At 47.8% G+C, this 13,178-nt stretch overlaps 1 protein-coding gene across 1 annotated transcript in view; it reads left to right on the plus strand.

Moving 5' to 3' along the window:
* The window catches only part of ST8SIA4 (ST8 alpha-N-acetyl-neuraminide alpha-2,8-sialyltransferase 4), a 113,481-nt gene that overhangs the window by 31,007 nt on the left and 69,296 nt on the right, over positions 1 to 13,178 (plus strand). The window lies entirely within an intron of this gene.

The raw sequence follows: 13,178 nt of genomic DNA on the forward strand, positions 1-13,178 counted from the left end.
ACACGGAATGCATTGGGGATTAGTCAGCTAGCTCCCATTAAGAGAATTGGAAGTCGCATATCGAAACCCTTACATGCTGCATTGAAAAATGTATTCTGACTGCATGGGCAAATGTATTCACATATTTTATTTTTAATAAATTAGTTTGCTTGTTCAAAAAAATGCTATCTGTTGTCAAAGGTTAGGAACAAATTAAAAGGAGTTGTAGGCACTGTTTAATGGGCTGTCGCTGCATGAATGTAAAACAAGTTTTAGTTAGAATTCAGGGCGTTGGGTGCAATCCAGAAACATATTGCCATTGCCGTCTGTGGGCTGTGGATTATACCTGCTGTGCTGTTATCAGTAGCAGTTCTTTATGACTACGCATATCACAGGGACATGGTCCTGTCAGAGTTAAGCAATTGAAATCCCATTCATTTCCATAGCATCTGCTCAACTCTTCTACTGCAATGTTAAATCTGCATCCCCAATCTCTTTGATTTGGGAGTGAGTCCCATTCAGTTCAGTGGGATTTGTTTCTGAATAGTGTTCCATAATTGCCATCTTATACATACTTATTTGAACTATGTGCCACTGAAATCAGCAAATTAATGCTGTGGTGGATTTTGTTACATAAGATGCCTTTGGGGGGGTACCCACTGAACCCCTCTACTTTCCATGTTTCTCTCCCGTTTGCACACCATTGCGGCTACAAATTTGTTTAAAGCTAATGTTGTTGCTTTTTCACTCTTGTCATCCCAAGCCAATCAGGGATGATCTAGTGAACAAGCTGATGTCATGGTGCCAGTAGCCAATTAGATGTGGCTATGTGACAGCATCAGTGAGGTGAATGAGGCTGTCCTGCGTACTCACGTTGTATTAAGAAGGCGTTTCTCAGCTCAGGCATGCAGGCTGCTACTTCCTGACTTATTTTGCTATATAAGTAGTTTTGTAGCTGTTCAGCACTGCATAGTAAGACTTAAAACTGATTTAGCTCTAGTTTGTTGAATTGTGCATGACTACCTGGGAAGACCGAATATGAAGATGTGTGTTTGGATAAGTATCCAAATGCGACTCTCCTTCCTGGTAGTGCGGTACATATATGCAACGTCTGTGTTTGGATATGCATCTTGATGTGACCCATCTGCATTGCATTATTTTCAGTGGCACACACATTTGGACGAGCGTCCGGATGTACATTTGTAGCCACCTTCTGCCTTAGCTAGTCAGCTACACCAAGAGAATTGGGGGGCGACAAAGCATTGGACTGATTGCCTTGGCAAAAATGAACCCATTCCATCTTCCCTCAATACCCACCCTTATAAGTGCCCAAAGGCTGCTGAAGGGGTGGGGGCAAGGTTGATGGGAAGAATGCTGCCCATTGTTTCAGTTCAGGACCAGTACAAAAATGCATAATCTTAGACTGTATTTTACTTTGGCTGGATTGCACGCCCAATTTCTTGTAACAGCTAAGTGGATTCAGGAATATGTGTTTGGAGGCACAGGGTTATACACCAACTGGTCCAACCCATATGGCAGGACATGCGTTTGATTTGGCCAGTGGTGCTGTTGAAGCATTGGTTAACCTCTTGAGTAGGAAAGTGGCCAGGCCAAATTGATATTTTATGGATTTTACTTGATACTGTGATTGTATTGTTTTATATGATTGTTGTTTTTATTGTTTTGCTCTGGCTTTGAGCTAATGCAGTAAAACTGTTATGATTTTTTTTAAGGGCCGGGCAGTGGATACTATCACTCTTAGGTGGCCTTTCCCACTGAGAATAACAGTTGATTTCTGGGTACTCTAAGTGGATTTGTGGGATGAAAAGGATGATAAGTAGAAGGCTCACAATGAATCCAATTACATATGCTTAGAGCTCATTTTATATCCTGCTTTGGAGCAGTAGGGGTGGCAAAGGAAGCATATTTTTCAGCCTGATTGCGTCTTTACAGTGCAAGCCAGCTGAACTTTTCTGAGTGGTTAGGTGCTGTTGTAGATGAGAAGCTGCCTCTTCCATTCGGACCCACGAGGGGACTTGGGAGGGAACCCACTAAGAGAAATTTGCTAAGCACTTGTTAGATAACATTACTCATACTGGCTCTGGCTTGGACACCAAACTAATCCATGGGCTGATTCTGGATGACATTAGAGACTCTTTTTGTCTTGTTAGAATTGATGCCTTCAGTTTGCTCAACTTAGGCAGATAAGTTCCTTGGAGATATGAGCCCCTCATTAGTATCTTGAATCCTTGTCCATCTGTCATTCGGGAATCCATTTGATTCTGCAACAGTTGCTGTGCCTGTGTTGTATGGGGTTGTGTTTATCTTGAAAACCCGGGTTCAAGGGATGAAGGTATTTTTGCGCCTAACATGGTTCCTAGATGTTCAGGTGGCCATGAACACCTTTTTATGAGGTAAAACTGTTTTGCTACCTGTGCCTTTTCCTAGAAAATAGGGACCTAGCCTGGGAAACGATTGTGGTAACACTAGTCATGATAATTCCACATTGAGCGTTTGTCTACTACCGTATATACTCAAGTATAAGCCAAGTTTTTTAGCCATGATTTTTGGCTTAAAAAACTCACCTCGGCTTATACTCGAGTCAATACGGTAATTCGCCTGCCGGGCCCTCTCCCAGCGCGCTCCCGCCGGCCAGCTGATGGGCGGGCTGTCCCGCCTTCTCCCCCCCACCCCACCCGATTGCACCTTCTGCGCGGTGGCGGCGGTTTCTTCCCCCACCCGATCGCGTCTTTTGTGCGATCGTGCCTTTTGCGCGATCGCGCTCGCGCCTTCTGCTGGGTGGCGGTGGTTTCTCACCCCCCCACCCCCCACCTCACCCGGGCTGGTCCTCCCGCTTTCCAGCTGACCCTGCGGGGCCTCCTGCTCGCAGGGAGGGGGCCGCCGCCTGCCTGCGTGCCTGGAGCCCGGTCAGGTAAGCTTATGGGGGGGGAGGGGGTGTATTTCCCCCTCGGCTTATACGTGGGTGCCTAATTTTTCCCATTTTGGGGGTGAAATTAGGCACCTCGGCTTATATGCGGGTCGGCTTATACCCGAGTATATACGGTATATGTCAACTGTGCAGAAAATGGTATGACAAAAGTAGAAAACAATGCAGTAAGAGCAGGATACCACGTACCATGAACAGGGGCCTAGACTACAGTCCTGTCTGTTCCTGTTATAAATGTTGAAGATGTTGCTGTTTCAGAAGGCCTTCCTTCCTTCCTTCCTTCCTTCCTTCCTTCCTTCCTTCCTTCCTTCCTTCCTTCCTTCCTTCCTTCCTTCCTTCCTTCCTTCCTTCCTTCCTTCCTTCCTTCCTTCCTTCCTTCCTTCCTTCCTTCCTTCCTTCCTTCCTTCTTTCTTTCTTTCTTTCTTTCTTTCTTTCTTTCTTTCTTTCTTTCTTTCTTTCTTTCTTTCTTTCTTTCTTTCTTTCTTTCGCTTTGATTGCTCCTGGACTATTATTATTAGTTCAGAAAAAAGACTAAAACAGCAATTCCACTGATTCCCTCTTCTAGCTGCAGATCCCTACTCCCCATCATTCTTCAAGGTCCCCCATCTTCCAGGAGCAGCATTTTTGGAGATCCACTGGCTGCAATGGGAGAAGGGAACAGGAAAGTTTTATTTTGCCATTGGAAAATTTAGTCTGGATCCAGCCCGTTATTATAATGATTTTATTATTATTGCTGTGGTGGTGGTTGTAAAACTATGCAAGCAGCCTTGGGGCTTCGTCATAATTATTTTAATAAAGAAACTAAAATGTCACAGAATATTACTGTACAGCTTTCCCCTTACTTGTATCATGGTACAAAAATACAAGCCACAAAATGCAAGTATATTCTTTCTATAACGTGATTAAGCGTGACATTTGCTTCTTCTTGTTCGGAGTAGTTCACTAATTTCTGTACCCTTTTTTTTGAACTAATGGCTAAAGCTAACGTAAAGATGAAAAAGAAATAGCCCTGATGCATATGTTGTTTGTACATTGTTGGTTCCACTTAGGTCTTACATCCACTGAGTCTGTAGGAGTCTTGATGTCTAGGTCTTTTTTTTTTTTAGTTCACCACCTGTTCTTGTAACCTAGGGTTAGCTCGCCATTTACTATATTTGGCTATGAATGTCTTGTGGTTTGCTACTCTGTGCCCCTGTTGACACTTCCCAGATTCCAGGATTCTATGCATGTATGTAATTTATTGTGTTTTTTGTAATTTGTTCTATATTTGTTTGAGAGTCAGGGTAGTATAGTGGTTAAGAGCAGCGAACTGATCTGGAGAACTGGGTTTGATTCCCCCTCTTCCACATGAAACCTACTGGGTGACATTGGGCCACTTACAGTTCTCTCCAAACTAGAGTTATCAGGTCCCTCTTTGTCATCAGCAGGAGGTTTTGGGGGCGGAGCCTGAGGAGGGTAGAGTTTGGGGAGGGACTTCAATGCCATAGAGTCCAATTGCCAAAGCAGCGTTATCTCCAGGGGAACTGATCCCTATCGGCTGGAGATCAGTTGTAATAGCTGGAGATCTCCAGCTAGTATCTGGAGGTTGGCCACCCTACTCAAAATTCTCCAGCCCCATCTGCCTCACCAGGTGCCTGTTGTGGGGAGAGGAAGGGGATGTGATTGTAAGCTGCTTTGAGACTCCTTAAGGTAGAGAACAGTGGTGTATAAAAACCAACTCTTATTCTTCTACTACTTGCATGTGTGCAAGGGATCGGAGAGACTCATGGGAGTCTGCAAAGTGTAACACAAGGTGCTACCTTTGGAAGTCAATTTAAAGTGTCGCTCTTAATCAGATCATGAATTAGCTAATGGTGGCATGTCAGACTCTGTGGAGGTGTAAGAAGACCTGTCTATCAGTCTCATTTTTATCCTTCTGTAAACTCCAAGGAGCTTATGGCAGCATGCATGGCTCTTTCTTTCCTCCATTTTATTCTTGCAACAATCCTGTGATGGATATCAAAGTGAGAGAATGACACAGGCTTAAGGACTTCCAGCAGACTTCAAGGCACAGCAGGGATGCAAACCTTGGATTCTCTAACTTCTACACAACTACTACCACTACTGACTACTGGCTCTCATAAACAGTGATATGGTCTTGACATCAGTCGTGCAATTCCAGTCACACTAGAGATTAATCTGCCAGAGCACAATTAATATGACAGGACACCCCAGAATACAGAACTGTAAGTGTTTAAAATCAACGCCATATGCATCCATTGCACATTACTCAGTGAATCTAGATTTTGATTTCTATAGGATAGGTGTGAAAGGCTTTATTGACTGCATTTACATTTTTTTAAAAATCTGGAAATTGACTCAGGCTTCTTGGAATGTGTGTTATATATAACATTAAATAAATACATAAATCTCTACCTTTCTAGGATCCTGCAGACCATCAGATTCATGTTGTTTTCTATTTATTGATTTTATGGGGCAGATTTTAATCACTGTTTTAATAAGCTTTTATTGTGTTTTATTGTATAATCTATATTATTGTGTGAGCCGCCCTGAGCCCAGCTTTGGCTGGGGAGGGCAGGATACAAGCTTAATAAAATAAAAGAAACTTGCCCAAACAAAGAGATTCTGTAGATTGTATCATGCCCTCTCCTGGGTACCACACAAGAGCAAGCATTTGGAACTTGATGCCAACAATGTGTTATCCCACTGTTGGCATCTAAAGTTGCAGTTCTAAGAAAACTTTCCTTGGCGTAAGCCCCATTGAATGGGACTTCTGCTGATACCTTTATTTCTCCTCCGAGGCAAGGGCATCTTATTATTGTTGGGTGTTTTCCCGCTGCTCCCAGGAGGCAGGACCAAAAACAAACTTCCTGTCTCCTTGGCGGGAAGACCGCCCACCATCTTCAGTTTTTTTGTCCTGCCTTGTCCGGAGAGCAGCGACCTGTTTTAGCTCCAGCTCGTTTAAATTCAAAAACCTCCTTTCCCATTCCTGTTCGATATTGTTGGTACCGTGAGTCTTCCTTGTTTGTCTCCCCGTTTGCCTTGTTCGTTTCCCCCCCCCTTTTTCGTTCCCCTCTCCCCGCTAGCGCTGGTTAGAGCGGGGCGCAAGGCATCGGCCGGGCAGCCAAGATGGCCGACGCAGCAACGGGGAGGGAGGATGACCTCCTCTCCGTGGAAGATTACCAAGCTAGCGGGCTGGTCCATTCCGCCCAAAACCCCTCCAATGACCGCCCTGGCGGCTCATCGGAAAGGGAGGGAGCCGCGGAGACGCTTTCTGGGGAGGAGGGAGAGCCAGCGCCGCAAAGGAAAAAGGCACAAAAATCAGCGCCGAAGGTCGCGCTGCTCTCAGGCGCGCAACGAAGAAAGAGGCGCTCCAACAAACCGAAGACCGGTTCCTCCAGGCCCTCAGGCGCTCCGACAGAAAAAAAGACGGCTCCAGTTCAGCCTGCGACCTCGGTGCAGCCTTTGAACTTCATCGGATTACCGGTAGGAGGGCTCCAGGCGGGAGGTGGCATCCCCCCCTTCGAGCGCTGTGGGTGAAGGGAGAATGTATTCCAATGAAGAGGCTAACGACCTGGTTAACCTGGCCCTTCAGAGGCAATGGCAGGCCTTCCAAGCCTTCCAAATGAGGCTTTCCCCCCCCCTTCCCCTGGGTGGTACAACAGACCTCCCCACATTCTTCCTCTTCCTACCCTGTTAGCTCAGATAGAGACGAATTGGAACCTGGCCCCTCTACTTCTAAGTGGCCCACCAAGGCGGCCAAGAAGGCTTCTGTACAGGCCACAGTTGTTCAGGATGAGGCCCTTTCCTCTGAAGAGGATCAGTCCTCAGACCCAGACGAACGCGAAGATGGGGAATATGACTCAGACGAAGACATCTTGCCTTCAGATGAGCAACAGCCGAGACTGTTTTCTGGGGACGATTTTCAGAATCTTTTAGCTAAGGCCCTACTGGCACTGGACCTCAATGAGGATCAGGAAGCCTTAGAGGAACCTACCCCAAAACGCAAAAGAGGGGTACAGGAGTGCTTCCCTAGAAAGAAGCCCCAGACTAACACCGTTCCCTTTCCAGAATTTTTTCTGCAGGCAGTCAAAGACGAATGGGATAACCCCACTTCAGGTAAACAAATCCCTGCTGGAGTCAAAAAGAATTACACCCTGGCACCTCATGCCATGTCCCTTCTCAAGGTCCCTCTAGTGGAGGCACCTGTTATTGATTTACAAACCCCTGGTCTAGTTCCCGAGGATGGTGCCGGCTCCATCAGGGATCAATTAGACAGGAAGGCAGAATCTTTAACCAGGAAGGCTCACGAGGCTGCCGCCATGGCCATCCAAGCGAATGCAACCACTTCTATCTTTGCCAGAGCATCCTATCTCTGGTTAAAGAAACTTATACAGCTGGTTCCTGAGGAGAACCACCGGGTCTCAGCTGGGTTGGAAAGGGTCCTTAAAGCAACCTCCCTGATGGCAGATGCATCCTTAGATGCAATTTCTTTCTCAGCTAGATCCATGGCATCTGTCACCTCCGTCAGAAGAGCCCTATGGCTCAGAGCTTGGCCTGCTGACTTTAAAGCCAAGACTTCACTGATGGCCTACCCCATTCAAGAGGGGAGACTATTCTGAGAAAAATTGGATAAAATCCTAGTGGAAACTAGAGATAAAAGACACGTGATGCCGAAACAACTGAGAAAGGACAACCGCCCATCTGGATATCAGTCCTTTCGTACCCCCAGAGCCCCCTTCAGGTACAGGTCTGAGTCCAGGAAAGGCTCCTGGGGCAATCACAACAGCCTCCGGCCATTTCGTAAGGGCGGCAGATTCCTTAGACAAGGTCAACAAACCCGTTCGGACAAACCCGACAAGTTCTCCAAATCAAATTCCCAATGACTCCAGACTTCCCAATGACTCTTCCCATCGGGGGAAGGTTGCAGGCGTTCTCGAACAGGTGGGAACTATCAAACCCCGACAATTGGGTTATGCCTATTATCTCCAGGGGCTACCTCTTGGAATTTACCACCCCACCTCCGGATCGCTTTGTCCTTTCTCCATGGCCAACAAAGAAAAAGAAACAGCTAAGAACGCTTCGGGCCATTCTCCACCTGCAGCAATTGGCAGCCATAGAGCCGGTTCCAGCCCAAGAAAGGTTTCAGGGAGTGTACTCCATCTTTTTCACGGTCCCCAAATCAAATGGGGACTGGAGGGCAATTTTGGGCCTGAAATTTGTAAACCGCAGGATCCAAAAGAAGCGTTTTCGAATAGAAACAATGCGTTCCATTGTGGAATCCCTCCTCCCTGGAACCTTCATGACGGCGCTGGACCTCAAAGAAGCCTACCTTCACGTTCCCATCCACCCTATCCACAGACGGTACCTCTGCTTTGCCTATGCCCAGGATCACTACCAGTTCAGGGCACTCCCCTTTGGACTTTCCTCAGCGCCCCGGGTCTTCTCCAAGATCCTCGTCACCATCATGGCATCCCTCCGGCAGGAATCCATTCAAGTCCACCCTTACTTGGACGACATCCTGATATGCGCCCAATCTCGTCACCTGTCCCTACTGGACACCAGGAGAGTAGCCCAGGTTCTACAAGAACACAGATATGTTCTAAACCTAGCGAAGAGCTCATTGGAACCCTCCCAAAAGGTCATCCATCTCGGAGTTCACATAAATTCAATCACAAACGTCCTTTCCCTACCTCAGCCAAGAATCCACAAAATAGTCACCTTGGCCAAGGCCACGATTCTGAACAAAAGATCCAGTTTAAAGGCTCTAGCGAAGCTCATGGGTCACATGGTCTCATCCATAAACATCGTACCATGGGCAAGATTCCACCTTCGTCCCCTTCAGTGGATGCTCCGTCCCTTCCAAAGGGATATCACCCGCAAGACACACAAACTCATCCAAGTATCATTCTCCGTAAAGAACAGCCTTCGTTGGTGGACCAACCCATCCAATCTATGCAAGGGTCAGCAGTATCTTCACGACGACCCACTGCAGCTCTTCACGGACGCAAGTCTGGAGGGATGGGGAGCTCAACTCCAAGGTAGCACAGGGGCGCTGGTGTCCGCAAGAGAAAAAGCTCCACATCAACCTCCTGGAGCTTCGGGCGGTGCGGCTGGCATTACTGACGTTCTCAATCGACCTTCAACACCACCACGTCCTCATACGATCAGACAACATGACCACGAAGGCATATATCAACAAACAGGGAGGCACCAGGTCATCGATGCTTCACCAGGAAACTTCACTGATTTTCGAATGGGCACAGTTCAACATCCTATCGTTAAGAGCAGAACACATCAGAGGAGTCCTGAATACCAAAGCGGACTGGCTAAGCCGCCAGACAGTAGAGGAGGGCGAGTGGTCACTAAACAGGATGACATTCCAAGCCATCACAGACAGGTTCGGTCAACCCACAATAGATCTCTTCGCGTCTGCCACCAACCACCAGACCCCTCGGTTCTTCTCCAGGTACTACCACCCAAGAGCAGAGGGAACAGACGCACTTCTTCTCCCGTGGCCTCAGGAGCTATTATTCGCCTTCCCGCCCATTCCACTTCTTCCCAGAGTTCTACACAAGATCCAACAGGAGGGAGCCACGGTTCTCTTGGTAGCTCCCTTTTGGCCGCGGAGACCCTGGTTTGCAACCCTCCGCAGACTTTCCATACAAGAACCATGGAAGATCCCAGTCACTCCGACTATGCTTCAGCAAGGTCCCTTGAACCACCCAAAGCCCCAGTGGTTCTCCTTGACCGCATGGCTCTTGAGCGCGCAAGACTCCTAGCATGCGGATACTCACATGACGGGGTGACTACCATTCTAGAAGCTCGTAAACCTTCTACACGGCGGGTCTACACAGCATCCTGGAAGGCCTTCGTCAGGTGGGGACAGAGAAAGAAAGTCGACCCCTAAACCCAGGGGTCAATTCAATTTTGGAGTTCCTACAGGAAGGGGCGTAAGACTGAAGTTATCGGCCTCCACCCTCAAACGACAGATTGCAGCCATTTCAACTGTCATTCCTTCAGTAGGGGGCGTCCCTACCTCTCAACACAGGGACATCGCTGCGTTCCTAAAAGGCGTCACACACATTCGTCCTCCGACCATCCACTGCTTTCCCACTTGGAAGCTGAACCTTGTCTTGAAAGCACTCACCTCGGCTCCCTTCGAGCCGCTACGAAGGATACCCCTACAATTCCTTCGGATGAAGGTTTTGTTTTTAACTGCTATTACATCGGCCCGCAGAGTTTCGGAGCTCAGAGCCCTTTCTATCCACAAAGGACTCTGTACCTTCCACAATGATAAGGTCGTCTTGAGATTGGATCCAGCCTTCCTCCCTAAAGTAAACTCCTCCTTTCATAGATCCCAGGACATTTGTCTACCTTCATTTTGTCCAAAACCGTCCTGCCAGGTGAAAAATCGTGGCATACCCTAGATCTGCGCAGAGCCCTTCGAATTTACATCGATAGAACTGAGGAATTCAGGAAATCCGATGCTATGTTCATCAACATTTCCAAGCCCAACAAGGGACTCAGAATGTCTTCCGCCTCCATAAGCTACACCCTGCGCCGGTGCATTCTAGAGGCCTACAAGGCCGCTAAAGTCACTCCTCCAGAGGGCATCACCGCTCACTCACTTTTTGAAGAAATCTGTTGTGCAGCTACCTGGTCTACTATCAGCACCTTCATCAAGCACTACAGGATTAACACCTGGTCATCCGCTCAGGCGGCCTTCGGACGCAGGGTCCTGCAGCACGTGCTGGAAGAGAACTGACCCACCCAATCTGGGAGCTCTAGAAGGTCCCAACAATAAGATGCCCTTGCCTCGGAGGAGAAGGAAGCCTTGGTACCTACCGTGAAGGCTCTTTCTCTTCCGAGGCGAAGGGCATCTGACCCACCCGGTTAAAGGATCTTCATACCTACAGACCAAGACGCATCTTGCCCTAATGGGCGAAATATCTGGAAGTTGATGACGTCCTCTCCTTCAATTACAAATTTGCCAATACCCTGCGGGTGTCAATCAGTTTCAAGTTACCGCTCGTTATGTGGTCCAGTTCCCAGTTAACCCTCCAGGTTCATCTAGGTTCACTGTTTAATGTTTTTTAACTATCCTGTTTCCTACCTTACATGTATACCGTTCTCAGTCTTTGTTTAGCACTTCTCTAGGAGCTAGGCAAGCCAGTAACTGAGGATGGTGGGCGGTCTTCCCGCCAAGGAGATAGGAAGTTCGTTTTTGGTCCTGCCTCCTGGGAGCAGCGGGAAAACACCCAACAATAATAAGATGCCCTTCGCCTCGGAAGAGAAAGAGCCTTCACGGTAGGTACCAAGGCTTCCATCTGACTGGCTCATTCTCGGTAACTGAACTTACCTTTTTATTTTATTTTTCTAAATGTAGTGCCTTTTAGTCAAACATTTCTTGACTATAAATATTTCTGGTAGCTTTTTGGAAACAAAGCTTCCCATCCTCACCCGAGAAGCTTTGCTGGGGCTGTTCCTGTGCTACTCTGCTGTGACACTGATGGAATGGTGACACCGACAAGGCAAAGAGCCCCCCTGTGAGACTTTGCGCTGGCTCAACGTCTCTTTGAAACTGCGCCGCAATCGGCGCAAAGCAGCTACAGTGAGGGAAAAAATTCTTGACTATAAATATTTCTGGTAGCTTTTTGGAAACAAAGCTTCCCATCCTCACCCGATAAGCTTTGCTGGGGCTGTTCCTGTGCTACTCTGCTGTGACACTGATGGAACGGTGACACCGACAAGGCAAAGAGCCCCCCTGTGAGACTTTGCGCTGGCTCAACGTCTCTTTGAAACTGCGCCGCAATCGGCGCAAAGCAGCTACAGTGAGGGAAAAAATTCTTGACTATAAATATTTCTGGTAGCTTTTTGGAAACAAAGCTTCCCATCCTCACCCGAGAAGCTTTGCTGGGGCTGTTCCTGTGCTACTCTGCTGTGACACTGATGGAACGGTGACACCGACAAGGCAAAGAGCCCCCCTGTGAGACTTTGCGCTGGCTCAACGTCTCTTTGAAACTGCGCCGCAATTGGCGCAAAGCAGCTACAGTGAGGGAAAAAAGTATTTGATCCCCTGCTGAATTTGCCCGTTTGCCCTCTGACGAAGAAATGACCAGTCCATAATTTTAATGGTAGGTTTATTGTAGCTGTGAGAGACAGAATAACAACAGGAAAAACCCCAGAAACCCAGAAGACAAAAGTCAGAGATTGATGTGCATTATAATGAGTGAAATAAGTATTTGATCTCTTTGCAAAAGATGACTTAGTACTTGGTGGCAAAACCCTTGTTGGCAATTACAGAGGTCAGATGTTTCTTGTAGGTGGCCACCAGGTTTGCACACATCTCAGGAGGTATTTTGTCCCACTCCTCTTTGCAGATGCTCTTCAAGTCAGTAAGATTTCGAGGCTGATATGTAGTTACTCGAACCTTCAGCTCCCTCCACAGATTTTCGATGGGATTAAGGTCTGGAGGCTGGCTAGGCCACTCCAGGACCTTAATGTGCTTCTTCTTGAGCCACTCCTTTGTTGCTTTGGCCGTGTGTTTTGGGTCATTATCATGCTGGAATACCCATCCTCGACCCATTTTCAATGCCCTGGCTGAGGGAAGGAGGTGCTCAGCCAAGATTTGACGATACATGGTCCCGTCCATCGTCCCTTTGATGCGGTGAAGGTGTCCTGTCCCCTTAGCAGAAAAACACCCCCAAAGCATAATATGTCCCCCTCCATGTTTGATGGTGGGGATGGTGTTCTTGGGGGCGTAGGCAGCATTCCTCCTCCTCCAAACACGGCGAGTTGAGTTGATGCCAAAGAGCTCGATTTTGGTCTCATCTGACCACAGCACTTTCACCCAGATCTCCTCTGGGTCATTCAGATGTGCATTGGCAAACTGCAGATGGGCCTGTACATGTGCTGTCTTGAGCAAGGGGACCTTGCGGGCTCTGCAAGATCTCAGTCCTTCACGGCGTAGTGTGTTACCAACTGTTTTCATGTTGACTATGGTCCCAGCAGCCCTGAGCTCATTGACAAGTTCCCCCCATGTAGTTCTGGGCTGCTTCATCACCGTTCTTATGATCATTGCAACTCCACGAGATGAGATCTTGCATGGAGCCCCAGACCGAGGAAGGTTGACAGTTAAGGTTAGGGTTAGGGTTGTCACCTTCTCACCAAGCTGCTTGGCAATAGTCTTGTAGCCCAGTCCAGCCTTGTGCAGGTCTACAATCTTGTCCCTGACATCCTTGGACAGCTC

The sequence above is a fragment of the Euleptes europaea genome, chromosome 4, assembly GCF_029931775.1.
Source record: "Euleptes europaea isolate rEulEur1 chromosome 4, rEulEur1.hap1, whole genome shotgun sequence".
Taxonomy (NCBI): domain Eukaryota; kingdom Metazoa; phylum Chordata; class Lepidosauria; order Squamata; family Sphaerodactylidae; genus Euleptes; species Euleptes europaea.